Below are 27,786 nucleotides of genomic sequence, written 5' to 3' on the forward strand. Positions count from 1 at the left end.
TGTTCAGAATACATTTGTACTTGATTCTGCTGGTTTTTGCCCTACGTATTACCAAATATGGCTTCTACCTAATCTTTACCTAGTGTGTGTGTAAAGTGCTTTCAAGTTGCATCCAACTTATAATGACCCCAGCAAGGGGCCTTTCAAGGCAAGTGAGAAGTGGAGGGTGGTTTGCTATTGTCTTCCTCTGCAGAGCCTTCCTTGGTGGTCTCCCTTCCAAGTACTGACCCTGCTTAGCTTCTGAGATCTGACGACATTGGGCTATACCATGCCGCCTTCCCTCCAATTGTTACCTAGTGCACCGTCTAAATTAATCTCCAGTTTTGGACAACTATGTTTTTTTCCTGTTCTTGGCCTTCTAAGGGACCTTTGCATTCCATTTGTTGCTGCAGAGGCATTTGACTAACTGCTGGCTTTTATATTCTCAAATGGAGGCTACCATTTTTTCTTCTTGGTCCCAGAAGGACAAGGTGAAATTTGAAAGCACCTCTGCAATACATCCGGCATACTATACAAACAGCCCTGACCTGGAAGGCCCAGGCTAGCCTCATCTTGTCAGATCTCAGAAGCTAAGCAGGGTCAGCCCTGGTTAGTAATCGGATGGGAGACCACCAAGGAATGCCAGAGTTGCTGGGCCAAGTAGCCCTCACCTCTGTTAGTTTCTTGCCTTGAAAAACCTACAAGGTTGCCATAAGTCAGCTGCGACTTGACGGCACTTCACACACACATAAGGTGCAAACAACATGGTCTGAAACACAACAACACGCACACCCTATTTTGTAATATCCAGCTGGGTGAAGAAGAGTCCTAGGGATCTCACACTTGCACAATGCTTTGTAATATTTTGGGTGGTTTTTAATAAAAGCCATTACTTCACTTTTGTTTCTGTTTTTCCTGCATATTCTAGGAATAAATACCATGCTGCTTAAAACAATGAGAGGTCAGTCTGATTTTGACAGCCAGTTGATTATTGAGTTTTCTCGAACTTTAGCAAATTGCCTTTCCATGGCTGGCATTTCCTTCTCACTGCAGAAGTAAAAGTAGTGATTAATATTTTACATAGCCTAAGGTGGGGGAGGAGGGGTACATAAATACTCCTACCCCTACAAGGCAGATCATTACTACATACTCTCATTTTGACAGATGGCTAATGAAGGCTGAGAGTTGGCCAAGTCTAGACAAGCACAATCGAATGTCTGCGTTTAACCAAGACAGGAAGCAAAGGGTGAATTGTGGGAGAGATGCAGGTTTTTCACAAGAAGGACATGAATGTATGGGACCTTTGCAAGTATATCTATCATATGGGGCTAATGTCTTTCTAAATGATATTACACATATCCCTTATGTTGGATGTCAGAATATAAAAACTATCATCAAACTTCCAGTTGTGTTCTGGCAACCTTAGCAGCAAGGAAAGTAAACCAACCCCTATATTAGAAGAAGACACTTTACAACAGTTCTGTTGAGGGCTCTCTTCCTTTGGGTGGGATCTAGCCAGCTTTTTCACTCAGTCTCACCCAATTCCCTTTTTATTACAGCCCCCAACCCACATGCCTTTTGCCCATGCAGGTTCGATGATTCACAGCATAGTCTTTTCAAGGGGATGTTCCTCCCTTTTTGACCAGTGGAAAAGCTGGTTGGATCCAACCCTCTGTATTTTTCTTCTGGTAAATATGTTCAAAAGAAGCTTTGGCATGATTAGCCTTTTCCTTTCTTTTAAACATGGAAAACCATCTAAATTTCAGTATCTGCCCTTAGTTGCAGGAATTATTTAAATATACAGCAAGTTTATTTTATGCAGATGTGCACAGAACACCTATACAGACATACAAAAGATTTGGTTTAGTTTTTGCGAATTTGGCACATCTTCTGTTTCACTTCACTTTTAGGATTGTCTGTAGAGCGCAATGGTTTTTAGACAGAAAACATCCAAGTTACCAATAGCTGTTGATCAACAAACCAGACATGGCAAAGCACTATCAAAAAAAGGAAGAGAAAGGTTCCAAAATGCCAAGAAGGGCAAACTGTCCTAGACATGAAACTAATAGAATCTTTCATTAGTTACAGGATTGATTTGGTAATATACAGATGAACTTTTGCAGAATAGCTATAATACAAGGCACAGGTGTATACCTTAGGGGCCACACTGTTCTTCAGAAAGCAATCTGCAGACTGGAAGTGGACTTTATTAAAGTTGGCATCATAGCTATATTCACTTCAAAGTCTGTGCCCACTCAGGTGTAGTATTATGAATATGTACAAGTATTATGTTAGTGCCACACACAAAATCAAAAAAGACAGATGTAACGTTGAAGTGTGGGAAATCTCTGTTTTGTACAACTTGAAAGCATTCCCCCACCCTTTCCTATTCTGACAAGTGGGCAAACCTTTTACCACACCTTGATAAAAATTTGGCAGGGCTGCTGAGGGTCAGGTAAGTATGTAGATACCTCTGGGGCAAGGCATCTTTGAAGCCAACAGCTGTTGTCCATAAGCAGGGAATGAAGGCTTCTTGGTTGGCCAGTATGAGAAAGAGGATACTGGGTCAGAAGGACCTTTAATGAAGTTTTTCTCCCTCTCCCATGATACTAGAACATGTGGTCACCTGCTGACGCTGGAGGGTGAGATATTCAAAACGGATAAAAGGAAGTATTTTTTCACACAACACATAGTTAAATTGTGGAACTCCCTGCCCCAAAATGTGGTGATGGCTGCCAACTTGGAAGGCTTTCAGAGGGGAGTGGACATGTTCATGGAGGAAAGGGGTATTCATGGCTACTAGTTAAAATGGATACTAGTCATGATGCATACCTATTCTCTCCAGGATCAGAAGAGCATGCCTATTACCTTAAGTGCTGTGGAAGACAGGCAGGATGGTGGTGCTGCAGTCGTCTTGTTTGGGGTCTTCCTAGAGGCACCTGGTTGGGCACTGTGCGAACAGACTGCTGGACATGAGGGGCCTTGGTCTGATCCAGCAGGGCTTTTCTTATGTTCTTATGAAATCCAGCAGGGTTCTTTCTTAGACTTGCAAATTGCATCTGGTCTGCAGGCTACCAGTTGGCTATCCTATCTTCTGGAGTGCCTCCGTTATATAGCTCCAGGCACAAACCTGGAACTACCATGTATTCTTATTAAATAATTACTGGGGAGCTATTAAGTGGGGGGAGGTTGGGTTGTACCACAGCCCAAGGACTGATAAAGGTTTTGCAGCCAAAGCATCTTCCTCCTGCCACCAAGGAGGCTGACCCATTTTCCCCCCATCATTAAGTTGCACCAACTTAAAAAAAAACAACAACCATCAAAATCCTCTTAGTATGTCATTGCATCAGTAACAAACTACCAAACTGAAAGGCCTCCAAAGGGTCTCCAAAAATCCGCAGTCCCAGACAGTCTCAAGGCGGACTTCCACGTTCAGCACAATTTCAGCCAGCAAAGGAGACTGTCATTTGCGGGTGCGGCTGAGTTCCAAACCTGCCTTTCTCTACAGCGCAGACATTAAATATTTAGGTGGCCATATGCAAATCATCCAGATCTCTTCCTAAGAAGCACATACCACAGTGGCACAGTCTTTTGTGCTCACATCGTCTGACTAAGCTTCTGTCCACCCTTTATTTTTTTTTAACCACAAAAAGGGGATTAATTGAGAGACATAAGTGTGGCATTCCCTCCCCCCCTTCTCCCTCCCCCCCTTCTCCCTCCAGCCCTTCGCCTGGCCTGCTCTTTGTGTATAGGATGTGCAGCTGCTTCGCAGGTGACCGAAAACTACATTTAAGAAAACAATTTGTGTGTGCATGTGGGGAGGGGGGGGATATTTTAAGACCAGCTTCTCTGATATCAGCCTGCAATCTGGTGCGCGCTTACTTGGGAGAGAGATCCCCTGAACTCAATGGAACTGACTTCCGAGCCTTGGACAGGCTGTCAGTTAGGTCATCTGATAAGGAGAACCTTCTTCAGGAATTTTTCTCCCAGGCGTTCTGGACGGTTTGAGAACGAGGGCCCCCGGGTTGCTGTCTACCGGGAAGTCCTCCTGTGCCTGTTCCACCAAAATGCATGGACAGATGTGCAAAAACACTACTAAGAAGATGAGCTCTTATGCACCTCCAGAGTGCTTTAATGGGAGATTGCACAGAAGCCCTTCCTGATGGATTATGCTCCAGATCTTATTTTCTTAATGTCACTGTGAATTTGCTTGTGGAAGTGTATGACACCATGCACAGAGCTGCCTGACATCTGAGCTCATGCTTTAGGCATTCTCCCAGGACTGCATGAGGGGGAGGGAGCTCTCAGCCAGTATGCATGCATTTTTACACTCACTCGCCGCCCCCCCTCCATGTTATCAGAGTGAAAAAATGCAAGAATTCCAGGAAGCAGGGGAAATCTTGTGTGTTGACCTTATTTTTCTTTCCATGAGAGATCAGTCTAATAAAGGATGATAGACACTAGCTTAATTCATTTACAAACATTTCAATTCTCATTGCAATCATTATCATTTCCCCCCCCACACTTCCTTCAGCAATAATGTGTGTATTTTTTTTAATACCACATGATTGCTTTGGCTGAGCAAAGAGCATTTGAAAGCATCTGGCAAAAAGCTCTAAGGAACCTACTTTGATAGAAGCAGCTACCCCAGAGCACTCAAGCTTTTATGCCCCATTTCCATTTTATCAAAAGAAGAGGCGAGATTGTTTTTTTGGGGGGGGGGAGAAAAGAAAGGCACTGGAAGGGTTAAGTTAATCCAGAGAAATACAAAATATACCTATGGGTTTCTTACCATCTTTGAGGTCTGCAGGCTCTTGGTAGATTCCTTGGAACCTGGTTTTCATTTTAAAATAAAAGTTACCAGTCCTCATAGTGGCAGAGAAGAAGAAGAAGAGTTAGTTTTTATATGCCGACTTTCTCTACCACTTAAGGAAGAATCAAACCGTTTTACAACCCCCTTTCCTTCTCCTCCCCACAACAGACACTCTGTGAGGTAGGTGGGGCTGAGAGAGCTCTAAGAGAACTGTGACTAGCCCAAGGTCACCCAGCTGGCTTCATGTGTAGGAGTAGGGAAACCAACCCGGTTCACCAGATTAGCGTCCACCACTCATATGGAGGAGTGGGAAATCAAACCCAGTTCTCCAGATCAGAGTCCTCCGCTCCAAACCATCGCTCCAAACCACCGCTTTTAACCACTACACCACACTTGAAAATGTGATGGCAGGAAATTAGAAACTCTTAGAAACAGATTAAAAGAATCAAGAAGTCATTATGTTTCTCATTTTCACTCCATCACACAATATTTCTCGGGGTAATTCACCCCTTTACCATTGAGGCTAAGCATTTTAGAATTATGTAGTACAAATGCAAGACATCTGCCACCTGTAATTGGAACCAAGAGGGTTCTTGGAGATATGCAAACATTAATCACATATAAGAGTCCAAGACAGGAGAGGACAGGAAACTACCCCCCCCCATGACCTACTAAGAAAAAATGTGAAGTATTTGAAATATGGAAAATAGACCCAATACAATACTTCCACAGTTTCAAACAGAACAAGTCAGAGTAATAGCTGAAATGATGTTGATACTGCTGTCCTCCTGCTTCTCACAATATTTTCTAATATTAGTCAATTACTATTAAAAATGCAGATTTATTTAACTGACAGTATCCTAAGTTCTTCAGATATTACTGCTAAGGGACAGAATGTAGAATATATGTTTGATTCAAAATTGGGCTTATGGCATGCAGCCTTGGGAGGGGCTGTAGCTCAGTGGTAGAGCATCTGCTTGGCATGCAGAAGGTCCCAGGTTCAATCCCCGGCCTCTCTAGTTAAAGGTGATGTGAAAGTAGGTGATGTGAAAGAGCTCGGCCTGAGACCCTGGAGAGCCGCTGCCAGTCTGAGTACACAATACTGACTTTGATGGATCAAGGGTCTGATTCAGTTTAAGGCACCCTCATGTGTTCTTGTGTTCAAGCCTGATTCTGTGTATCTTTTTTTAGAAGCAAGTCCCGCTGTGTTCCATGGATTTCACTCCCAAGTAAATGCATACTGGGTTGCAGACTTACAGTGCAACCCTAAACACAGTTATACCATTCTAAATCCCCAGGTTTATTTAAGCACTGACCTTGATAGCCTAGGCTAGCCCGATCTCGTCAGATCTCAGAAATTAAGCAGGATCAGCCCTGGCTAGTATTTGGATGGGAGATCTCCAAGGGATACCAGGGTCGCCACGCAGAGGCAGGCAATGGCAAACCACCTCTGAAAGTCTCTTGCTTTGAAAACCCAGGGTCGCTATAAGTTAACTGTGACTTGATGGCAAAATAATAATAACAATGATTATGATAATAATAATTCTGTCTAAAATTACTGGCCCCAATCCAAAGAGTCAAATGTGCTCCAGAAGGTTGTGTGCCGACTGCTTCACTCAAAGGATTAAACACGGATTAAAAGTGAAAACCCAAAGTCTCCTTTAGTCTACAGCAGCTCCTAATTGAGGTGGGAGAAGGGCAGAAAGGAGCTCAGGCCCTATATCTCTATATCTGTTTCTTCCTCTCCCAACTACAGTCACTGTGGGAGCTTAGGTGGAAGCTTCAGGTATTTTACTTGACTCCAGCCACCACACCACACTGGAAGCCCAAGAAAACAAGACAGAATGGAATTGCAGTAGTCTAAGGACCGCACCGCAGCTGCGAGGAACATCAGTTTTAAAATAAAGGAGAGCCCAGAATGATGCCATTGTGGGAGGAGGGGGCCTTGCCCCCCCATGCTGTTTTTTTTTTTTTTTTTTGAGCTGAAACGGCACCGGGAAGAGGAAGTTATTTCCCCATTTTTGCTGCTGCACATGGACAGAATATTCCACGTGGAGCAACAAGAAGAGGGAAACAACTCCCCACCACCACCGCTCCCGGTGCAGAAGAACTGCAGAGGGGAGGCAGGCGCACCCCTCCCCCCCCCACAGCCCCCCTCCCCCAGTTGGGCTCTACTTTATTTTTAAACTGATGTTCCTCACAGCTGCTGTGCCAGTTGGGTCTGCAGAACCTGGACCCAACTCTTTAAAAAAAACCATGTCTGGTTTGGGCAAGATGATTTCTTTCTAGGGTTACCAGGTCCCTCCTCGCCACCAGCGGGAGGTTTTTTGGGCAGAGCCTGAGGAGGTTGAGGAGGGGAGGGACTTCAATGCCATAGAGTCCAATTGCCAAAGCGACCATTTTCTCCAGGGGAACTGATCTCTATCGGCTGGAGATCAGTTGTAGTAGCAGGAGAGTTCCAGCTAGTGCCTGGAGGTTGGCAACCCTACTTCGTTCACTTGTACGGCCGTTTTCAGCCACCTTACGGATGGGACCAGCTTAAAACGAATGACACTTAAGCTGACTTAACTGTGGACTGGATTATGACCCGACTGTCATTATTTATTAATTACACGTGTAAAAGGACTTCAAGCCAGCGTGCCCACAAACCCTGTAGGAAAGAAAAAAACCCATAACAAAATGGACCAACTGTTATTATTACTATAATGATGGCAACACATGTTTGGCCTCAGCCTTGTCAGAGTTCTTTACAAGCACACAAATGCCACTACTGACTTCCCAAGCTGCGTTCCTATTCAGTTTTCCAACACACCCTCATGCACTGGGAACAACACGGTCATACATAGATTTATGCCTTGTACTTGTTAAAATGTCAAGCCCGGGGAAAAAAAACGGCCTCTTGGCTTCCTACTTAGAATTCCAATCCATAAAAATATTTCAGTTTAATTGCCTAGGTCAATCCCCTACCTTGTCCTGTAGCCTCTGTTGCTGGTGCGGGCGATGCCTTCAGCTATTCACCTGAGCCTTGCGGTTCCTCCATTAGAACCACAAATCATGTTGCGCGCTGTGGTTTTTGGAAGAAAGCGCTGGCTCGTTTGGCCTTTATAAAGATGTCGGCAGTGTCAGGCTCTCATTTTTAATAAGTGTAGTGATTGCTGCTTATTAGAACTGGGCTAACCTCGGGGAGCTGAAGGCTACTGATCTGTTGAATTATCTTTTGAATTCACACAAAACTATTTCGTTTCCAGAACTGCATTCTCCTAGGAATTACCCTTCAGGTTTCCCCCCCCCCCCCAAAGAGCTTTTCATGAAACCCTATTGAACTGACCTATTTTTCTACTGAACGACAACTGAACTGTAAGTGAGAAATATACGCTCCTCCCTTTTTTTGGAAATATTTGTGAATGCATGTGAAAGGTTTGCTAAAAAACAACATCAGAGATGTGCAGGGGTTTTTTAAAACGTTACATTTAATTACATTCACTTTTGTATGTTTGGGTAGGAAAGGATGACATGGAACTCTTCGGACATTGATAATTTGAAAAGAAAGGAAACAAACTCCTATTAGTAGAGTGGTTAAAGCAAAAACCAGTTTAAGAAAAAATGTAAAGTGGATCTACTGATCTACCTTGCTAATTAGCACAGGATCCAGCATAGAGTGCGATCCAGAATAATGGATTTGCATGTTTTCTGCTCACAGTGGGATCCTGTGTATATGAGACAGCTATTCCTGCCATATATGGTGGATGATCACTGGATTGTGTTTTTGCATTCAAACTCTTTGCTTAATGAAGATCAGACCTCTGACTTGCTTTATATCAAGCATGTACTCAAACCCTGAAACAAGGTCTAAATTATCTGGGGCAAAAGGGATTTTAATATCTCCCAAGGAATCATGCTTATTGAAGAGGACAGCCTATAAATTAGTGCTTAAGTTAAAATCAATTTCTAGATAATACGTATCCCTCAAAGACAGATTGTTGGTTTGCATGAGCATTGTATCAAAACTTTAATTAAAGCCCTTTTTAAATAAAACCTGTCGTACTTTATACTGCTAATTGACTTGACCCGGTGTGAAGAGGACTCTGCTAGCCAGAGGAGACTAAAGGAGATTATTCTTTCTGCTGCCACTGCAGTGAATGTGTGTTAATAAAATTTATTTCTGCAGTCTTTCTCAACTCCCTATTGTGTATTCAAGAAATGTATGGGCTCACAGCCAGTCATCACAAAGCAAAAAAGTAATAAAATGTAAAAAGCCCCCCCCCCTCCACTTTGCTTTCTGTCACCAAGCTATGGCACAAGATACGTGGTCCATTTTGCTTTTGCTCAAGCGGTTGCTGGACTTAGATTTGCACAAGGGAACTAAAAAAAATTGCAGCAGGAATTAAAAGTAAACAGAGCCAAACCTGTGTACAATCAAGTTTGCAGTAGGCAAGGGAAATTAAAAGGGTTCAAAAAAGAGAGGTGAGGTGCAGGGAGCATATATTTGGTTTACTGGTATGCACCATGTCTCTAAGTGGGGAGACCAGATGCAAATAAGGAAGGCGCTCCTTTGCCTTAACAGATGCATCAAAGAAGGAATTTTAGCAGCTGCGACTTTTCTCACCTTTGCATGACAAATTGTACCTGCTAAATTTATGGTTTCTATACAACTACCAGCCCTGACCTGGATGGCCCAGGCTTGCCTGATCTCGTCAGATCTCAGAAGCTAAGCAGGGTCAGCCCTGGTTAGTATTTGGATGGGAGACCACCAAGGAAGACCAGGGTTGCTGTGCAGAGGAAGGCACTGGCAAACCACCTCTGTTAGTCTCTTGCCATGAAAACCCCATAAGGGGTCGCCATAAGTTGGCTGCGACTTGACGGCACTTCACACACACACACACACACACACACACACACACAACTACCAATGACTCAAAACAGCCATCTTCTGGTTCCTGCTTGCCATTCTCACCCATCATCTGCTACCCTGGCCACATGACTGCAGGTTCTTGCTGCCATTTTTAATCCAACTAGCCTGCATCCTTCGACCTTTGTCCAAATAGCTGCCACACGGTGGAAAAAATATGGGATTGACTGAGGATAGCAACAAGTTCACAACCTCTGACACAAAATAGTCTAATGGCATGATCTCAGCAGAAGTCAGTCTTATTGAACAAAATGGCACTCCCAAGTTAAGTAGGAGTAGGATCTCTGCCCAACCCTTGTTATCAGAGCACAGATTTCTACAGTGATTTCCAGTGCAATCCTAAACTGAGTTGTGTGTGTGTAAAGTGCCGTCAAGTCGCAGCCAAATTATGGCGACCCCTTTTGGGGTTTTCATGGCAAGAGACTAACAGAGGTGGTTTGCCAGTGCCTTCCTCTGCACAGCAACCCTGGTATTCCTTGGTGGTCTTCCATCCAAATACTAACCAGGGTTGACCCTGCTTAGCTTCCGAGATCTGACGAGATCAGGCTGGCCTGGGCCATCCAGGTCAGGGCATCCGTTGATGTCATTGTGATTTCTTACCAATCAAAGGGGCCACCCCTCCCTTCTTTATACATCTTTGACACAACTCACAATACTACTGCTGTTTCATTGGCAGTCACCTCTCCCAAATCCACGCCATGGATGTGCTTCATACTCATCCATAAATATGATAAACCAACCCTAAATCCAAGTAAGAGTAAAAATGCAGAAGAACACTCTAAAGAGGAGCAGAGAAATTAACGCCTCAAAGGCACTCAGAACATTTAGTGTTTCTCATTAATTTGTTTGTATCCCGTGCTTCCTCTAAGAATGATCAGAAGGTTCAGAGAGGCACCTCAGTTCAAGAGGCAGGTTCCTCACCTGCCAATGACAAAAATGCTTCCAAGTCCAAAGAATCCACTGCTATTGCTAGGATACCCCCACATCCAAGGGTCAGATGTTCAACTTTACCTCCACAGGACTGATGGAGTCCTAAGACTTAGATTGATGTGACCTTCAGTAGGCACATGGTGTGTTTCAGCTGGTTGGAACTTTCCTGTAGGAAACAACTCTAGCAGAAAAGTGTAAGCAGAGAGGTGGTTGTCAGAGGCCTAATTTAGACTGAGGTGTAAACCAGCATCTAGGGCTACTGTTTTCAGTTGGTCATGAAGTCTAATGCATTGGAATACTCTTCATGAAAAACAAATTCCCTCAACATAGAAAACTACATGCGGGGATTTTCCCTGACATGATAAAAGAGGAAACTATTTTGCACTTAGGGGATTCCATTATGCAACCCCCTTGGCTGCTGTCTGAAGTAGTACAGCCCAGAAACAGGTTTACCACCTCAGTGGGAACCAGGCCAGAGAAACTTCAGGTAATCAGATGCACCTTCCTTGCTATGGACCTCCAGAAAACTCTGGTTTTAGCACCTGGCTCATAAGCAGACAGAACTCTGTGTTCAGCCCCAAGCCTTGGCCTTAATTCCTAGTACCTGACCAGCTCTTCCTCTGCCTCCCCACAAATTGCAAATTCTTTACTGACAGCTGGTAAACTATCACTTCTAGCATCTCCCCTGCTTAAATCTACTTCTGCTGTGGCAGTCTGCTCCTTAATGGTCCCAATGGATATAGATAATGGTGGGGCCTTGCTTATGGGATGGCGTTGTCTTTGTGGATATGATTATGTATCATCCATAGATTATGAAGACAATGAACAAAATATAGATTTAAATATAAAAAGCCAGTTCAGTTTGTCCCTATGACTGAAGGGGGGGGAGGGAGAGAGAGAAAGAGACAGAGAGAGAAATAATTTGTTTGCCAAAACAGTGAACTGTTAAAGCAGGAGACAAAGTTTTATTCATCTGCAAGTTAAGCAGATGTTGGGGCATGAATAGACTGATTGATTTCAGAGTTCTCTGGGTGCAAACGAAGATCCAATATAGCATCTTTGAAGATCCATGAGATAATCTGAAGTTTGGTACCAAAATATATCAATATGATATCATTTTCTGACACAATTCCTTCTAAGTACAGATTCTGTTTTGTGCATCCCCTTTGCTTGTTATTTTTGTGTGTGTTTGTCTTCATTTAAGCAAACTGCTGTTTTATTTGATGTATGTTGTTATTTTTTATTGTTAGGTTGCTTAATCGGTTAAAATCGAAAATGCTGCCTACATAAAATGGTCAGCTCAGTGCCTGAATCTTTGCTATTAAACACACAACAGCATTCTAACTGCTTTATTTAAGACCCAGAAGTCCAGGCAAGGGAGAAGGCGACTGAGGCTCTGCTATATCTTAAAAGTATCTCCCTCAAAAAGAAAAAAAAAATCCTGGCAGAAAGGAAATGTTTGATCACAAAAAGCTGATGGAGTTGGTTCCATACCAACGACCCCCTCCGGGTGGGGCATAGCAGGGGAACAAGGAAGGGTGGTTGGCCAGGAAGGGAAACCCATTACAACTCCTCCCTGCTAATCTCCCATAAGTGTGCACTCCCAGAACGGAAATATCTGCTAAATGCATTAGTTGGAGTGGTCATTTAAAAGCTGTAGCAGGAAGCAGTGGGAGAGCAATGAAAGGGAGTATACCTTTGCTACTATTCAGGACAGACCCAAGAAAGATCCCACTGTGCTGTCTGTGATGCAAATCCTCTCTGCTGGCTCTGTACACAAATCTGGCATAATTTGATGCAATGCAACAGACTCGAGGAAAGCCTATTTTTGTTGTTGTTCATTAAACACAGAATGATCTCTGAAATGCGCTGACAAGATATGGGAGATGGTGAGCTTATAGATGGACTACACAAACAGTATAGTTTTTAGTTAAAAACAATCCAGATGTGCCATCCTTCTGCTTAAGACAGCGGTGTTATTCACACAGCCCAAATAATGCACTTTCAATCCACTTTCAATGCACTTTGAAGATGGATTTTACTGTGTGAACTGGCAAAATCTACTTGCAAACTATCGTTAAGGTGCAATGAAAGTGGATTGAAAGTGCATTATTTGGGCTGTGTGAATAGCACCAGAAGTAAGTCTTACATTGCCAGAGACAAGCAATATGTGCTAGGAAGCACAGCCCAGGTCAGAAATCAAGAGAGCAATCCTAAACAGGTCAACCCCAAATTCTCCTCTAGTCTATGCAATGGGGACTACTCCCAGGAATGTGTTCTTAGAATGGCGCTGCAACTTTGCTAGAGAGACACTTGGACAATGGGCAGAGAAGCGGTGGGCCACCGATCCAAGCCCAACCCCTCCAACGGCCAATCTCATTATAAAAGATGCTGCCCAAACACAGATTCATTTTGCCTCTTCGGTTGACAATGGGAGTGGGCAGAAAAGAGGTCAAATCTGACCCAGAGGCTACTAGTTGCTGAGCCAAAGTACACTTTAGTATCGTCTCTTACTTTTAAATGGAAGCAACCCATCTGGCAAGTTATCACTTGGGTTCAGTGGAAGATTTCCCTGTGTGCTAGAATTAGGGCTGCCAACCTCCAGGTACTAGCTGGAGATCGTCTGCTATTACAACTTATCTCCAGCCAATAAAGATCAGTTCCCCTGGAGAAAATGGCCGCTTTTTTGTCTCTATGTACCTTGGACTCTATGGCATTGAAGTCCCTCCCCTCCCCAAACCCCACCCTCCTCAGGCTCCGCCTCAAAAACCTCCCGCCGATGGCGAAGAGGGACCTGGCAATCCTAGCTAGAATCCTTGTGCAAGCAGAAGCATGAAAAACAGATCATACTGGCTGCTTATGCTAAGTTATATATATTTTGTCCCCATCCTTCTTTTTTCCACTTGAGTACCACAGTGATAAGATTCAGGAAGGAAAGCACTAGGTGTTGCAGAAGATCTTGCGCAAGTGGAAATGCCCCCAGTCTGTTTATGCTTCTGCTCTTGCATTATAGGATCTAACTCTATCTTGGGACGGATCCAGTAGGGCTGTTTATGTTCTTCTTTAGTTCTCAGCATTATGTGGTCTGAAGGCAAGATCAGTGCAACCATGCCAAAGAACTGGGTGACTCTAATTAGCTGCCCAAGGGCAGGGTTATCCATACACCAGTTCCCCAACTGCAGATTTCACAGTTATGCAACAAGAAGACAGACAGCAGCACTGTAATGATGTGCCTACAGTATGAGATTCCTGTATGGCATAGGCAACCCATGTGCTCCGGGGATATAGACAAAGGTATCCTGAATCTGAGCACCCATCCCATGCCCACTGTTTGTGGGCACCAATTCTTGAACATGAAACTGGGGGAGGTGCCATGCCATTGCTTGGTTTGAAGGGCCAACGTTGCTAAAAACTACATGTCTTTGATGAACAGCTATGTTAAACTTCAAATTATTCCTCATTGGCCTCTCTGGTAGCAATGTGATTTACATCTATACATAAACATTTAATGTTTCTTTCTTTGCTGAAGTCTGCTCTTTTGCATCACAGCCACATGATGTACTAACACTTCGCCCCTAGCCAAGGTACATAGAGACAAAAATATTCTTCTTTCGTATATTTCCATTAGATATTTCCAGGGGGAGGCTACGAAAATTCCGTCAACAGAATCTTTTGGGTGTTTTTTTTTAAAGTTGAATTGTTCTTGCAATACTGGGATCTTGTTAGGGATCACGTTACCACTGTTTCTAAATGTAGAGCTGTTTAAATCAGAGTGTTGTATTCACACCCAGTCCTTATGCATCTCCAGGTTTTTACACAGCATTAAACTTTGTACTGGTCACTGTTCTTCTGAGTTGAAGGACGTCATAAAAGGCCAAGTGTTGTGGTCTTCAGCTAGATGCCAACCCAGTTCCTCAGCACCATTACAGGCAGACCTAGGCACAGTCTGCATTCACAAACCCAAACTTTGCACCAAAATAACCCAAAGAGTATACCTATGTTTTGAATCTGAAGGAGTTATGCAAACGAAAATGTTTTGTATATATATGTAGTTATTATGAACAGCTTATTCTGCTAGCTTTGAGGAGGAGAAAGGAATTCTACAGAGCCTTAACTGGGGAGCAGGGAAATCTTGCTCTCTTCCTGTCTGGCTTTTGGGGTCCCTCCCAACTACAAGACAGTTTGAGGAGTGGCTAATATATGCATATGACTGTCTATAGTTTGATAACGGGCATCAAGCTGAGACCTTGCAGGTGTGAACCAGTAGGATAAATACAGGGGTGTTCTGGGCTGTTTAAAAGCTCCAGAGTAAGCAAAGTCAAGCGTGGTGCTGTAGGGTCTGTGTGGCTCAGATCCAGGCCACAATGGAGATGAAAACAAGTGAGTGATTACCCAATGGGTAGGGTTGCTAGGTCCCTCTTCGCCACCCACGGGAGGTTTTTGGGGCAAAGCCTTGGGAGTGCGGGGTTTGGGGAGGGGAGGGACTTCAATACCATAGCGTCCAGTTGCCAAAGCGGTGATTTTCTCCAGGTGAACTCTAACGGCTGGAGATCAGTCATAATAGCGGGAGATATCCAGCTAGTACCTGGAGGTTAGCAACCCTACCAATGGGCCACTTGGTTCGGCTTGCTAATGGCCATCAGTGGCCTTCTAGGGCAGTGGCCCTCTGGGCACCTTCCCAATAAGAATCAGCCTGCCCCTGGACAGAGAAAATATTATTTGTATTCCCTCTTTGACAATGCTTTTCAGCAGAGCCTGTTCACATGTTTTCCTGAAAGTCATCATGCTAAACAATGAAAACATGCATGTGCACACCAGCCTCCAAAGGGGCTAATTAGGAAGTTGCAATTCAGACAAAAGGGTTGCTACTGGCTTTGAGGTACTGCTATGATTGAAAGCAAGGGGCCAGGACAACAGGGTTATTTCACAACTGGGTTTGCCCTCTTCAGTCGTGAGTTTTGCAATCCAACTGTGTGTAAGGTGAGATTGCGCTATACATACTCTTCTTGATACACACAGTCCCTGTTTTTTGTGAACAGGGCAACATGCATATTTTCCTGCTCTGGTATGTGCAATCAGAAACCCAGATTTTTGAGAGTATGCATTTGTGCATACCAAAGCTGGAAAATATGTGTGTTGCTCTATTCACACAAAGTGGGGACTGCATGTATTGGGAAGATTGTGGATAATGTGCTTTCCCATTTCATGGGGTTAGAGTGCCTAAACCAGGGGTGGGGAACGTCAGGCCCGGGGGCTGTTTAAGACCAGCAAAATCATTTGGTCTGGCCCTTTGTGGGTCCTGGCAGATCTCTAGCTCAGAAGGATCTAAGACTGGTGATCCACCCCCTCCCGCAGACAGGAATAGCCTCTATTCAAGGCAGATGTGCGTTTGTTTTGCCGAGAAAAGGAACCTTTTCCCCACTTGCAGAAGAGTCATTAACTATGGAGCTGCTAGGACTGCCCAAGAAACTGTTAACCCTTTCCCACCAGGGCCATGGAGAAACGTATTCCCTCTGTACTACAAGAGGGCTGGGGGCGGAAGTGGCAACAATGGAGGGGTTAAAGGGGGCAGGGCCAGAATGCACGGGGGGGGGGGGAGGTGAGCTCTTAGCCAGTGTGTCCTCATTTCATCCCTGCAGGAGGAGGTAGCAGGACTTGGCTGTAGAATCAGGCCCTGACCATGTGGAGCAGGAGCAACTCCGGCGTGCGGCTGGACGGCTACGCCTGGCTGGTACAACAGACCATCCTGTGCCACCAGGTGGGCAAGTGCGGCACTGGTTGGATGCCTGCCTGCTTGCCCGCGCCCCGGGAGGGGTCATCTGGGGCAGCTGCCTGCTTGAGACTTGGTCAGCTAATTTTTAAGTTGATAATTTTGTATGGCACGCAAATTATGTTATAAATATCCAAATGGCCCTTGGTGGGAAAAAGGTTCCCCACCCCTGGCCTAAACCATAACAACCGAACAACATAACTGTTACAACATCTGAATATTAAAACCTTGTAGTATAAAGTTAAGAGGTTGTACTAGTGGTCTATTAAAACTATTTGCCTCCCTGTTTGAAAAGCTGATGCAAACTGAGCGAAAGGCATCGGAGAATTTTGCCCACGGACCTCTACCTGAATAACATGCAAAATCTCTCCTTATGATTCATGTAATCACTTCTGTGAAGCAAATGGCAACCTTTGCAATTGCTCTGCTTGGCTTTGATGTTTTTGTTATTTATTTAAGGTGGAATTACCCATGAGGGAATTCCTGATTTCAGTATTCCCCCCAATAAGAATGTCTAGTTTCTTATAACCAGAAAAGAGAGAAATTAAAAGCATGTTCCCTCACTGATTAAATATGCTAGTTTACATTCAAGAAAGCACACCGTGCAAAAGAAAGCAAGAGTGCCTACATTTCTATATAGTCCTCCTCGGCTTTAAACAAAAGGCAGCCAGTTTTACAAGCTTATTTCAAAACCTTGCGCTGATGAGACCAGAACTGGGAGAAGTGTGCAGACAAAGGCAACCCTGGCTACACTGTGTAGCCAAGCAATTGAGCACCAAGCACATAGTTTCCATACTGCCTAAGGCAGTGGGGAATCCTTCTCAGTCCCAAAGGTGAAAAGCCCTCTAAGAATCCTTGGATTTGTAGTGGGAAAAGAGTTCTGAAAAGTTCCTGCACCCTCCCAACAGAACTACCCAAGGATGTTAAACTATTTCAGTCTCCAGTGCAGGAACTTCCATAGGACAGGACCTACAGTGAAGACAGCTACATGTTCCTAAACTTTTGCTGCTGCAAGGGAAATTATTGAGTGGCATCCCGAGACCCTGAACTAAGCGCTAACTTTAGGTTACCTTAAGATTTGACTCATGATCCTCGCTGCACACACTAAGGATCACTTTTTTTGGCACTGTTAGCATTCTGGCAGGTTATGGTACAGGAAGAAATCTGAAACATACACAGGCCGTCTCACAATGGCTGTCATGCCCAAGCCCACTGCATCTGAACCCACCAAGTTCAATCCTGCCTCAACATTTGGCCTGTGTAATTTTGCTTTGGAATGTACTATGTAATAATACACGGCAGCTTTAAGAGGTCTAAGGTATTTAAAGACGGGTTTGATTCCCCACTCCTCCACATGAAGCCTGCTGAGCAACCTTGGGCCAGTCACAGTTCTCTCAGAACTCTCTCAGCCCATGCAGAGGTAGGCAATGGCAAACCACCTCTGAATGTTTCTTGCCTTGAAAACCATACGGGGTCGACATTAGACAGCTAATGACTTGACAGCACACACACACGCAAGGCGTCTTGCATTCTGAAATGCTTGAACCATCTTGCCCAAACAGCTCTTAGACTGCACATGTCAGAACCACACATCCTAGCCTGGGATAAAAGAATCTCCAATCTAGCAGTCAAACACCGACAGCGACAAGTTTATGGACTTGGACTGGCGGGAGGTTTTTGGGGCGGAGCCTGAGGAGTGTGACTTCATTGCCATAGAGTCCAATTGCCAAAGTGGCCATTTGCTCCAAGTGAACTGATCTCTATTGGCTGGAGATCAGTTGTAATAGCAGGAGATCCAGTTACCACCTGGAGGTTGGTAACCCTGCCCCCACACCAAATATACATGAAAGGACTACCTTCCTTTTCTATTAATTGGTTGACCAATTAACATATCTGGGTGGCCTACTGCCTGAGGCACCAACATATAAGTACGGTAATGTATTTGATGATAGATACAATGAGTCACTCTTGAACAAGTACTACTGACTCAAAGCCCCAACTTCTGATTTGTTTTACAACACAGCCAATGGGGATTACAGGTGCAGCTTTCTGACCACTGAGGTCATTTTTGTCCAGTGTGACACAATGCTGAATCATCTACCTGGGACCTTAAGAGAAGCGTCCCTGAGGGTTCTGTCCTCTTGCCTATGCTCTTTAATATCTGTGATACTCCTACACCCTTTACTTCCCTGTGACTGTCACAGCTAAGAAATATATATTTTTTTACATTCATCTCATCTGAAAGCTATCCTCCCTTGGCAGCCACAGTTGATTTGACCACACTGACTCATACTGCTGAAACACCAGTCCTGGATTACTACAGGGCACTCTACGCAGGGCTGCCCTTGAAGAAAATCTGGAAACTTCAGCTAGTATAAAACCCTACTTTGGTGCTCTCACTACTATACCACACTCGCCTTCTAAATCAATATTTTGCAAATTCCTGTGCAGTCTTGATCAGAGACTTCACACAACATTTAATAAGATGGAACTGTCACAAGTTTTGGCCTCCCCAGTCTTAAATCCTAGCATATATCATGGGTGAAATTCAGACAGGAATCACTACCAATTTTGTGAATAAATTTTTAAAACTGTTTTTATGGTCTTTTAGCCTGAGGGCCATTTAATTGATTGTTTTAGCAATGGCATTTTATGCTGTTGTATTTATGATTTAATTGTGTTATTTTTACCTCGTAAGCCACCTGCAGCAGATCTCCAGAGAGGCAGCATATAAATTTGATAAACAAACAAAACAAACCATATTTTAGAGGGAGGGAATGGGAATAGGTTAGGGTTGCAAACCTCCATGTAGTAGCTGGAGATCTCCCACTATTACAACTGATCTCCAGCCAATAGAGATCAGCTCACCTGGAGAAAATGACCACTTTGGCAGTTGGACTCTATGGTATTGAAGTCCCTCCCATCTCCAAACCCTGCCCTTTTCAAGTTCCACCCCAAAAACCTCCTGCCAGTGGCAAAGAGGGACCTGGCAATCCTAACTCACAATACCACCAGACCCCATCACTGCATCCCCCCAGTATAACAGAAGAACATGGAGCAAGCTAGAAAGATCTCTGAAATGTTGCCTGATTCAAACTGAACCTGTGGGGCAAGATGAACATTTAGACTGGTCAAAACTTAGTTATGTGGAAGGCCCTGTACATCAGGTCCCCTGGGGAAGACTACATTCTCCAGTTTCCCTGGAGCCTTGAATGCTGTTACCACAGCATTTGGGGCACCAGAGATGGGGATAAGAGGCCAATATTACCTTTCCTTTGCTTCCTCGCTGCCATAGCCCTCAAAGCCCTGGGAACAAAGCCCTCAAAGCAGAACAGTTGTCCCTGTTTCACTGAGGAGCCATTGCTGTCCAATGTAAGGTAGTTGGAGGGCTTACAGAGACCGGAGGAGCTCACAGGGAAAGCTCAGCAGTTTACAGATAATTGTAGAATATCCAGTGGGGAAAAGATCCACCTCCCATTTCAAGACTGCTGCAATTGGCTCATAAATCATGAGCCTTTTCTGATTTGAGCCTGAGGAAGTTAGCCTATCATGATGGCTGGTTTCTCTACCCGCCCCCCCCCCCCATCATTTCCCTGAGGTTTCTGGAGCTCTGTTTTTGTACCTGTCCCTCAGCCCAAGAGATCTTGCAGAGAGTGTGACCCACTGGGCTGAGTTAAATTAACAAACTCAGGAATAGTTGGGTAATTATTTCATTGTATGAAGGAGAGGTTCTTTGATGACTCAGACCTCCTATTGCATCTGTGCTATGTCAGCCAATTGAAACGCAAGCTCTTATGCAACTTTAAAAAAGATTAACTCTTTAAAAAAGAAAATGCTCTCATTTGAGTCTCCTCCCAACCCTTCATCTTCCGATTGCTTTCCAGCCTGGATTCAGAATCCTAACGGCACAGACACAACAGGGATTCTGCCAGGATGAAAGACATGGGGGATCTATGCCCCAATTAATGGATCCTGAAGCATAAGTGAAGGGAATACAGCACATAACCCTTGGTAGAGTTTGCACAGCTGAGTCCTAAACTGCTTTCCCCCCTGCTTTCAGGATGCGAAATTTTGAATTCTCAGGCATGACAACCTACATTAACCCATAGTTTGCACTGCCCTGATGCAAACTCTGTTGTAGATTCCAGTATGTCTTCTGTAAGTATAGATCTGTTTCAGATATTTTAGGGGCTTTTAGTCAAAGAACAAGCTTCTGGGGGTTTCTACCACCTCCAGGAAGATAAAAATCAAGCAGTGCTCTTGCTAGTTAATTAAAACGTTCCAGAATCTTTCACCTGCAGTGTCAAACTGTTTTATTGAGTGAAGCATTGTTAAATGTAACAAGGCAGGTGCCGTTGCTCTGGATTGCCATGGACTTGGTCGCTTTATAGGAGCATATGAGAGAGCTGGTTAAACCCCAGGGTCTAATCAGGAGGGCAGAGTAGGCTCACTGTTTGCTTAAAGACCCAAGTGTTGTTGTTAAAAAAAAAAAAAACCACACACACACACACAACAAAACCCACCCTCTTCCAGCCATTGATTTCCAGAGTTCAGGACTTTGCAGCAAGCTGTAATATTTGCATAATAGGCTGCCTTTGCTCCATATGTTTTCTCTAGTTCCAACAACCTGGAATTAGAAAAGCAAATCCCCAGGATCCTTCCCATGTGGTCACAACCCCCCCTTTCCCAGCCAGTCATTGTGAACAATAGCACCTTGAGGCAGGATGGATGTTTGCACTTTTTCTCCCAGTGGGCTTCTTAAGATATTTCCAGCAGGTCTAGGAACATGAATCCCAATTGGGAGAAAGTAGGGTTACGCACGGTCCTGGAGAAAAATGCCCTGTTCCTTTAACAATGGGATGTTATTAATCCCTGCCACGAAAAGCTTCCGTTGCTTATTTCTGCACATTAGGCTTCTAGTAAAGGGGCCAGGCATTTTTCTTCAGGCCTGTTGGCACAGATGGGACAACAGTTTTAAAATAAATAAAAATAAACGAATTGCTGCTGCTGATGGATGTAATGCCATCAGCTTACATGGGAATTTATTTATTTATATCTATCACCCGGCCCAGAAGAAAGGCTCAGAGCAGGTAATAAAATCAAAGATCAGCAAGCTTGTATATCTAAACTGACAGCCAGCGTGGTATACTGGCTAGTTTGTTGGACTAGGATCTGGTTGATTCAGGGTCAAATCCCAATTTTGCCATGGAAGCTTGGTGAGGGCAAAACTAGTTGAGATGGGCACCCCCAGGGATATGGTACCATTTTATAGAGTGAACATATGAAGCTGACTTATACTGAATCAGACCCTCGGTCCATCAAAGTCAGTGGCTCTCCAGGGTCTCTCCAGGGTCTCAGGCAGAGGTCTTTCACATCACCTACTTGCCTAGTCCCTTTAACTGGAGATGCCAGGGATTGAACCTGGGACCTTCTGCATGCCAAGCAGATGCTCTACCACTGAGCCACAGCCCCTATCCTGTCACGGATAGGGCTGCCATAGGGAGAGGACTCCCACTGGCAGCTGTCTTCTTCTTCTTCTTTTTTAAAAACCAGTGTCCTGTGCGCTACTATGTCACTTCCGGGCAGGTTTTACTATAGACTTGATATCACTTCTGGGTGTTCCCTGGAAGTAGGGTTGCCAGGTCCCTCTTTGCCACTGGAGGGAGGTTTTTGGGGCAGAACCTGAGGAGGACGGGGTTTGGGGAGGGAAGGGACTTCAGTGCCATAGAGTCCAATTGCCAAAGTGGCCATTTTCTCCAGGTGAACTGATCTCTATCAGCTGGAGATCAGTTGTAATAGCAAGAGGTCTGCAGCTAGTACCTGGAGGTTGGCAACCCTACCTGGAAGTGATGTAACGGACATCACACCCCACCTGTATCCCTGTCCCCAAACCTCCTGCCAGGTGCCGAAATGGCCTGGAAACCCTAGTCAGGGAACTCCTTCTACCTACACCTGCAGGGGACTGTTTCTGTTTGGGACCATTGTAGTACGGGGGAAGCAGGGACTCTTGTTTCCCACCCACACAGTTTTTCTAACCCGAAATGGCACCAGGGGGGCATACAGGAAAATAAAACTCCCAGGACCCTTGTGAGTTGGAAAAACAGTGCAGGGGGAGGCAGAAGCTCCTTCCCCCCACACACCATAGTGGTCTCAACCAGAACCGGGGCCTTATGGTGCAGTTAAAATAAGTTCCCTGACAGGAACTCACACTATAAAATGGCAGCATCTCCCTGGGGATGGCCATCTCATCTGGTTCAGCCCTGAGTGACCTTGGGATAGCCACACACTCTCAACTTGACCTACCTTGGGCCAGTCACACACTCTCAACCTAACCTTACCCATCAAATCCTCCAGATAGAAAAATGGTACACGACATAAGCAGTTAAATATAGAGAGCTACCGCCTGTCTGTCTGTACCTATCTGAAAAGCCAAAGTATATCCCCACAAATAATTTACACTTTGGAAAAGAGACAGCCCTCTAAATTATCGTGTATTTTTTTTAAAAAAATAAGCATGTTAAGGAGAACACAAGAAGCATATGCTAAGAAACGACTGACTTGACTGACAGCCGCCATAACGGATTGTCAGGTTTAAAGAGCTGGCTTGCTAATTGGCTGACATAATGAGGTAGATTCCTGGCACTCCCAGAGAGTACGATTGTGCGCTCTTCCATCAATCTTCCTTCAGACATCTTGGCATTCAAAATACAGCAAAACCACTTAGCTACAATTCTTTAAACAGGCATGGGTAAAGATGTCTCTGCCTGCATTAAATGCAAGGCAAAGGGTTGCTATGGTAAATTGGAGCATGCGAAAGTGGCAATGTACAGTCCCACAATAGTGGCATCAGTTCCATAACAGTGAAAGCTACAAGTTAGTTTCGTCTCTAGAAAAAAACTGGATCCACGTCCAGCTGAGCCCATTATCAAGGAGATACCCATCCTCAATCGGGAAACACAGTTAAAAACAATATCGTCACCTGGAGATCCACAGTGTGAAATTTGTTTCCAACTGGACACTCTGTGCAACATCTCTTTATTCCCACCTTTGCCACTTTTAACTTGAAGTATAGATATATCCCATATAGATGTACAACTCCCATACATCTGATGAAGTGAGCTCTGACTCACACAAGCTTATTCAGAAATAAATGTTAGTCAAAAAGGGCAAGAGTCCAGTAGCACCTAAAAGACTAACAAAAATATTTTCTGGTAGGGTATGGTATCTGAAGAAGTGAGCTGTGGCTCACGAAAGCTCATACCCTACCAGAAAATATTTTTATTAGTCTTTAAGGTGCTACTGGATTCTTGCCCTTTTTGACTACTGCAAACAGACTAACACAGCTACCCACTGAGAAATAAATGTTGTTAGTCTTGAAGGTGCAACTGGACTTCTGTTTGATTTTGCTGCAGCAAACATTGTTACCCCTCTGAAATTAGATCCACTTTAACATTATGACAAATCTAATTGGATTGTGAAACCAAAGAAGCCTCAAAAATTCACCGCTCCAGTCACTACAGAATGACACACGTGTAGTTATTGTTTCCCACAACTGCCCAATTCCGGAGCAATTCTGATGCAATATTGAACAGCTCTATATGCCAATAAAGGTGCTGTTCTTGTTGCTGAACAGCTGGTATGGAGATATATACTGTGATTATTTAACAAAATGATGTGTGCCAGTACCTGGGAGAACACAATCAAGATTTATAACATTAAAAGTGGCATAAAAAGGTAAAGGTAAAGGCCCCCTGTGCAAGCACCGGGTCGTTCCTGACCCATGGAGTGACGTCACATCCCGACGTTTACTAGGCAGACTTAGTTTTTACGGGGTGGTTTGCCAGTGCCTTCCCCAGTCATCTTCCCTTTACCCCCAGCAAGCTGGGTACTCATTTGACCAACCTCGGAAGGATGGAAGGCTGAGTCAACCTTGAGCCGGCTACCTGAAACCGACTTCCGTCGGGATCAAACTCAGGTCATGAGCAGAGTTTAGACTGCAGTACTGCAGCTTACCACTCTGCGCCACGGGGCTCATAAAGTGGCATAGAGATTGAATAATCAGGCCAACAGTTCAATAGGAATATCAACCCAGGCAATAGTCTAATCCTCTCCACTTTGTTCCAATTTTTTTAAAATAGGTGAACATCAAGAAAACAAAAGTAATGACTACAGGAGAATTACGCAACTTTAAGGCTGACAATGAGGAAATTGAAATTGTTCAAGATTTCTATTCTTTGGCGCCACCATCAACCAAAAGGGAGACTAGAGGATAGCTATTTTAATTAATAATATGATGTAGCACTGCCTTTAGCTGGGCTGGTAAAGGTAAAGGTCTCCTGTGCAAGCACTGGGTCATTCCTGACCCATGGGGTGACGTCACATCCCGACATTTACTAGGCAGACTTTGTTTACGGGGTGGTTTGCCAGTCCCTTCCCCAGTCGTCTTCCCTTTACCCCCAGCAAGCTGGGTACTCATTTTACCAGCCTCGGAAGAATGGAAGGCTGAGTCCACCTTGAGCCGGCTACCTGAAACCGACTTCCGTCGGGATCGAACTCAGGTCGTGAGCAGAGCTTGGACTGCAGTACCACTCTGCGCCATGGGGCTCTTTTAGCTGGGCTTGTACCCTCTGTTAATTTCAGTGGATGAGCTGGAAGGGTTTTTTTTTTTTCCCCATTTTGAGAGAGAATGAATCAGTCTCTCTCTATCCTGGTCCATATCAGGGATCACCATACACCTGTATTCTCTGTTCCCCAATCCCATGTTGCTTCTCCGCTGTTTCTCTTCTTATCAATTTGTTGTTGTTGTTCTTGCGTCGTGTCAGGAAGGCATCATGCTGCAATCACAGCTTAATGACACTGTTAGGCAACTGGGTTTCCTTTTGTTTATTGAGCAGAAATTCTTCCTGTAGGTGTAGAGTTTTGGCTCCAGCATCAAGATAGCTCTCCAGTTAACCATTTGCACTTCCTTTGTGGCTGGCCCCAAGGCTTCTTCTCCCTCGCTAAGCTGATAAATGATCATGTCCCCTTCAACTGTGAGTTATTCCCAAGTAATTGTTCATTAATTGCTGCCTCCTCACTAGGGTACCAGAGTGAAATGGGAACAGCACGTCATAGAATAAGGCATGCTGATCCAACACTCACTGGAATGTTCTGTTCTTTGGCTCGTTCCACGTCTTCATGGCAAACACAATTCTTTAGAAGGGCTTTGCAGGTATTTATTTTTATATTTAGATGTGTCCTCACATTATCCCTAGGACTCAGGGCTGTAATATAGCCTTACCATATATTTTTTAGAAAAGTAAAATAAAATGCCTAATGATCTACTGGAGACCCAGCACGGTGTAGAGGTTAAGAGCGGAGGTTTGAAGCGGTGGACCCTAATCCAGAGAACCAGGTTTGATTCCCCACTCCTCCACATGAGCGGCAGAGACTAATCTGGTGAACCGGGTTGGTTTCCCCACTCCTACACATGAAGCCAGCTGGGTGACCTTGGGCTAGTCACAGCTCTCTTAGAGCTCTCTCAGCTTCACCTACCTCACAGGGTGTCTGTTGTAGAGGGGAAGGAGAGGTGATTGTAAGCAGGTTTGATTCTCCCTTAAGTGGTAGAGAAAGTCAGCATATAAGAACCAATTCTTCTTCTTCTTCTTCTTCATCATCATCAGCCTAGCAAAATGCCAGTAGCAAACATCTTCTGGAAGATGCTTGGGCTGAGGGTTTAGCAAACCTAAGGAGGAGCACTTAGGATATTCCAGTGCGAGGTGAAGGTGAATTCATTGAGAAGGTCTTAGTGCCTGCTTTTGTAGCCCAAGTGTTATACAAGGCAAGTACTGCTAAAGTTGCTCCCAGTTGATATAGCTATTGTTAGCTTTGTTGGGTCAGACCAAAGTCCACTAGTCCAGATGTACACGGAGATTCAATCTAGCCATGATGGATGGTAGCTGCTGATTGACCTATCTGTCATCAATCTGTCTAATCTTTTTAGAAAGCTATCTACTACTATATATCACATTTTGTAATAGTGAATTACACAAGATAACTAGGCACTGAGAGAAGAATTTTCTTTGGTCTGTTCTGGGTACACTGCAAATCAGCTTCATGGTTTTTAGGCAAAGTAGAAATCTAGAAAGACTCAGGCTTTATAGTTCAAAATCCCAGACATTGTCTCTTCACATATATTCTACATCTTCAAGATCCACCTAGAACATCTTCTTACTTGTTCCAACTGCTTGCCAAATGTATATAGCACACGGAGAAAGAGAGAGATCTGTCAGCAGAGCTCTTCTACAACTGCAAAGATCCCTTATCTAGAGATCTGCTAAGACTCAAAAAAGTATCTGTTGGAAATCCTGCAAGGCTATTATGAACAGTTTGTGTATGTGATTCTATTTTCCTTTTGGATATTGTATGTGCCTTTTAAAATGGTAAGTGGTTACGAACTCTACGGATGGGGCAGCTTGAAATATAGAACCAGTGTGACCAGGGCAACATTACAGCCTCTCCAGGACACAGCAGGTGGAAGCCAGGGGCATGCAAGGGGATAGGCGGAGGAATGGTACAGCATCTGAAGTCTTGCTCATGCTCTAGGGCTAAATGTCCAAAATAGCACAAGGTCTCACCAAGAGAGAATGGCATAAGCAGATTTGTTGTGTTCAGTTTTCGCGTAACAAACATGGAAGCGGGGTCCCAGTTCTTTTCTGATTTCTGCTTCTGAATTCATTGCACAGAATCTGGACTAAGATATGCATGCACCATTCACCCAATCTCCTGTGTATTTTGCTATTTAATCTTGGGTATATTTGTTACCTGTGTTCAGAATGTAAAGCAGAAGAACAATTTATTTAAAAACAACAACAACAACCCTGAACCCTGCCTCTCAATATATATATATGCTTACGAGGTGTCCTCTAATATTAAACACAAATATTAAACACAACAAGAAGATTTTAAACCAAACAATACAAAGGAAGCTACCCAAACAATAAAATTAACTAGCCGACAATAAAACTGACTTTTTAAAAAGAAGAAAAAAAGAACCACAGTTACGGTATTTCTCAAACTCTCCCAGTCCTGACACCTACTATAGTATCATCTCACTTTTATTACAGCATTTTATACCTTCATAATTCCACTTTATGCATTGTTTACAGTATATCATGCCTTGTTTGATGTTTGCACTGTTTCCTAATCCTGTAATCCTAGTCCTATGGAATGCTTCATTGGTTGTTTTATGCTGTCTGTTTGAATTGTTTTATATCTGGTAATCCACATTGGGTCTCAGCAAGATAGGCAGGCTATTCAAACTACTCAAATGAGAAAAAAAATCAACAGAAAGGGGCCATGGCTCAGTGGTAGCGAATCTGCTTGGCATTCAGAAGGTCCCAGGTT

Source organism: Euleptes europaea, chromosome 13 (assembly GCF_029931775.1).
Source record: "Euleptes europaea isolate rEulEur1 chromosome 13, rEulEur1.hap1, whole genome shotgun sequence".
Taxonomy (NCBI): domain Eukaryota; kingdom Metazoa; phylum Chordata; class Lepidosauria; order Squamata; family Sphaerodactylidae; genus Euleptes; species Euleptes europaea.